Below are 4,790 nucleotides of genomic sequence, written 5' to 3' on the forward strand. Positions count from 1 at the left end.
AGGAGGTGGTGGTGGTGGTAAAGGGGAGGGGAAGGGAGGGAGTGGAGGAAGGTAGGGAAGAGGAGGGAGAGGAGGAGGAGGAGGAAGGGAAAAGCCCGGCCCCAGCCAGAGTTTTTCACTTGTACAAGTTGACTCCGCCTACGCCCCGCCCACCCTGCCCACAGCCGCTGCCAATCCCCAGGGCTCCCTCTGCCCAGGTGCCCACCCCTTTCTCCCACTCTGGGAACCGGGGTCCAAGTGCCTCTTCCTGTTTTGTTTCTGAGGCTGGCCCTGAGAGCCTTGACTAGAGTATGAGGTCCTCTCGAATGGATCACCCCAGAACAGGGGCCAGGGCACCAGGGGGGGATTCACCATGAGTGTCTGTTGTCTCTAAGTACAGCTCTCCTACCTTCTGAGTCTGGTCCTTGCACCTAGCACCCTAGGAGCTAATGTGCAGGAGGCAGGTTCTCTTGGTCATTTTCTTCACGACAGTAGTCCTTGGGGTCTCCCTCTACCCTACATACTGGGACTTCAATTACCTTTCCAGACAGATCACCACCTAGTCACTGCCAGGACCCAAATGAAGACTTTGCTACTTACTAGCCATCATCTCACTTCAGTTTATCCTTTTGGAACAACTAAAGAGATGACTAAAGAGAGTCATCTAAAAAGTTTTACAGAATAGCTAAGACTAATTCAGCTCTCATGTTACAGAAGAGGAAACTGAGGCCCAGAAAGGAGATTGAACTGGCCCAAAGTCCCACAGGGACTTAATGGCAAGCTATCCTTATAACCCAGGCCAATGACCATTCTACCCACACCATCTGCCTTCAGAGATTAAAAAAAGTAAAAGAAGAAGAAGAATCTGGGGTGGGGTAAATCTGAAGGGCCCAGTGCCCTCATCTGGCCCCCTCCCAGTTCTGCTTACCCCTGAGGGCTGTGAGGAAAGGAGGCAAGTCTCAGCTCTATGGGTACCAAATCAAAGAGGCCTGTGTCCTCTGCCCTGCCAGTGGGCTTGGCTATTCAGTCTAAGAGCCCAGACAAGGAAGGTCTCTTGAGGAGTGACTGGTCCACAGTATACATGTGCTTCTGCCTGAACTCCTTCCCTGGGGAGAATGAGTTATTGAGAATAGATAAATTTCCTTCTGGACATTGGCCTGAGGTCCTACCTTTGGCTAGAGAAAGAAAGAAGACACCAGGCCCATGCATGAAAGTGACAGCAGGGGCATCCCACAAAGGGCTTCCCAATTCTTTGCCACCTCTATTTTCTCTGCCAGGGCATGCACATTTCCTGGGTGCACGCACCTTATAAAAATGAAACTGCCGAGCTTTCATAGGGATGCAAAGAATAGAAGCAACCTGCTTAGCTCTGTGATCCCAGTGTGTGGTAAGAATACTGGGGAGCAGGGAGGCCATGCAGGGGCCGGAAAGGGGCAGGGAGAGAAGGCGAGAAGGACTGCAGCTGAGAACTATTTACTAGAGGATTAGAGAAAATGGGGCCAAAGGGCAGAATTTCAAGGAACCAGGGGTATGAGGTCAAGAAATCTCAACAAACACTTTCTGAACACCTCTTATGTGCCAAATAGTAGCCAGGGCTCCGGGCACAAAAGATGAGTAAAATATAATCCCTACTCCCAAAGAGGGGTGATCTAAGAGGGGGCAAGGCAAGTGAGCAAGTTAGGATGCTATAGGAGATTAGTGTTACGGCTGTCTTAGAGGAGTTATTCCACTGAACTGAGAACAAGGATGGGGAGGAAAGATTTTTCCATTTTTCCATGTACAGGGGTGAGAGAATATGGCCCCACAGTTATAAGTCTGGGATGGGGGTGACACTGTGGAGGGAAGCAGATGCTGGGTCCTAAAGACCCTTCTGCACACACTGTGGCTAACTAGCCAGGACTCTGTCCTGAAATCACAGAGCATTTCAGAGGAAAGAGATATCACCAGGTCTGTGATTTAGAATGATCCCTCTGGGAGCTGAGTAAAGGATTGATGGGGGAGGCAAATCTGAAGACAGTAACCCCAATGTGGAGACAAATCCTAGTGGAAAATGATGCAGGCTTAGATTATAGGAGTGTCAGCAGGGAGAAGAAGGAACTTATCTGAGAGACAGTTAGAAGACAGGGTTGGGGGATCAGCACCCATAGCTCAGTGGTTAGGATGCTGGCCACATACACTGGGACTGGCAGGTTGGAACCCAGCCGGGGCCTGCTAAACAACAATGATAACTTCAACAACAAAGAAATAGGCAGGCATTGTGGCAGGTGCCTGTAGTCCCAGCTACTTGGGAGGCTGAGGCAAGAGAATCACTTAAGCCCAAGAGTTTGAGGTTGCTGTGAGCTGTGACGCGACAGCACTCTACCAAGGGTGATACAGTGAGACTCTGTCTCAAAAAAAAAAGAAGAAGATAGGGTTGGGAATTTGTGCCTATTTGATTATAAAAGATAAGGGAGCCAAGAGTGTCAGTCAGGTTAGAAATGCTGATACGATGAGCTAAGGAGGGCCTTAGAGCTTCTTACTTGCACCTCTTTGTATTGCCATGTGACCCTGGACAAGTGATTTTAACCTTCCAGAGCCTGGTTTGTAATCTGTAGAACAAAGATGCCAAAATCAATCTTGTATGGTGGTTGTGCATATTAGACATAATGTGTGCTGAGGGTCTAGCATAAGATAGGGCTTTGCTCATAACAGGGACCCAATACATAGAAGATAGAATTACCTTCATTTGTCCATTCAGCAAACATTTGCTGAGCACCCGCTTTGTGCCAAGGACTACACCAGATCGTTGGGCTATAAGGATTATTTTAAGTCTGAGGCAGACTTAAAGTCTCATGCAGCTCAGTAGGAGAGAGATGTGCAGAGTAATAGTCATTTATCAGGGCAATATGGGCCGGGGCAAAGGAGGAAGCCCTTAATGCTGCCCAAGAGAATCAGGGCAGTTTCACAGAGGAAAGGCGACAGCTTAAACAATGTAGGCCCAGCCACCTGCTCAGAGACTGTTGTATCATCTCCACCCCCACACATGAGATTACATTTCAGAATCTCTGAGATCTTTAATTTTGAAGCATTGTCTTGCTTCTCTGGGTTAGGAAAAGAGGACAGGCTGCCAATGGGCATCTACTTGGAACCCGGAGAATGGCACATGGATCTTTGGCTGCCCTAAGAAAGGTCATGCACAGTTGGACAGATAGACAGGGGAACCAGGTAAGAGTGACCACGTGTGCATGTGGGCAGGGCTTACTAGCTAGATAGGGAGCACATGATGTGCAGCCTGTGTGTGTGCATTTGGGCCATGCCAACTTTTCTTCCCATACCTCTTTCAAAAGCCCAGCACAGCAGAAGCAGAACTACCTGGGTCTTCCACTAAGGACTCTAGCCCTGCTGCTCCCACTGAGCAAGACCTTGAGCTTTAGACTGTATGACCTTGAGCAGCTGCTCACACTTCTGACTTCGTTTCCTGTCTGTAACATGTAGATGGTAACAGGTCCTCTCTCCTAGGGCTGCTGTGAGGTTTCAATGAGATATAAACTTGGTGCCCAATCAATGCTGTTTCCCTTCTCTGCAGCCCATTAACTCCCCCCTTACAGAGGGTCAGACAAAAGACTCCCAGGTGGGGTCCCTCCCCACTCCACACCTCAGCCCCTGGATCTATCCCTTATAGGCCCTGCAGACCCCTTTCCCTCACCAGCTTAAAAAGTCTGTGGCACCCTTGGGAGCCCTGGTCCCCCTCACAGTCCAGCAGCACAGTGCTGGCAGGCCTGAGCAGCATGACAATAGGGGCCCCAGCAGCAGCTCAGCCTGCTCCCACTCTGCTCCTGTCTCTCCTCCCTGCTGCCAATGACATGCCACTGCTCTGCAGATAGGACAAGCGTCCCTGGGCGCCTGAGGGCTGAGTGGGGAAGCTGGAAACAGCTCTCCCTCACAGACTGTGTGGGCAGTGCACTGGAATAGCTTCTGAAAAACCAAAGTTCAAGCCTGGCCCATTTTCCCCTGGGAGGCACGGCATCCAGACAGGGAGAGCTCAGCCAGCAGAGAATCTCCACATGTCACCACAGTTCTCCTCCCCTCTGGTCCTACCCACACTGAAGCAGGCACAGCCTCCAAGAGCACTGCAGGGATCTTCAGGGGGCTGGAGCCCTGACTCTGCCCCTGCAGTCCAGGAATCACTTCATTTATTGAGGACTCAGTTTTCCTCTTTAGCAAAACGGGAATAGTGCAAATACTTGCCTCTTGGGATGGGAGAATTTAATGTATGTGTGTAAAAGCGCTTTGTAAACTATAACATAACCTGCATGTGCATGAGATCATCAGTGTTTGACCAAAGGGCCCTCCTTAGTGTTCTAGGAGTCCAATGAATCCAGTAGAAATGGGAAGCTAAGCAAGAATAGAGAAACTCACCCCAAGAGCATGTATGTCTTTGGCAGACAGGAGGGAAATTGGCAGCAGAAGCTTGAGAATGGACCCTCCCACTGAGGCCTGACGGGTTTGAAGGCTATGAATCAGTGGGGCATCAGGACGTGGCTGGACTGAGCCAATTCTTACTCTTCCTCTGACTAAACTCAGGCCATTGTTTGCCTGTGATTTATGCGGAGTGGGTTTGTTTAGGAAAAAGTCATTTACCTGGTTGCCGTGTGATTTCAGCCTGGGACTTTCTGCTTGATCACTGCACCATGCACCACAACCTCTCTTCACCATTTGTGCTAAATATATAAGCATGTGTACGCTGGTGTATGTGTGTGTACACACACACCACGCGCAACCATTCTAGACTTCAGATGGGGCAACAGCTGCATCCCCAGAGGGTTCTAAGA

The sequence above is a fragment of the Otolemur garnettii genome, unplaced genomic scaffold (assembly GCF_000181295.1).
Source record: "Otolemur garnettii isolate 467f Iridium unplaced genomic scaffold, OtoGar3 scaffold00055, whole genome shotgun sequence".
Taxonomy (NCBI): Eukaryota; Metazoa; Chordata; class Mammalia; order Primates; family Galagidae; genus Otolemur; species Otolemur garnettii.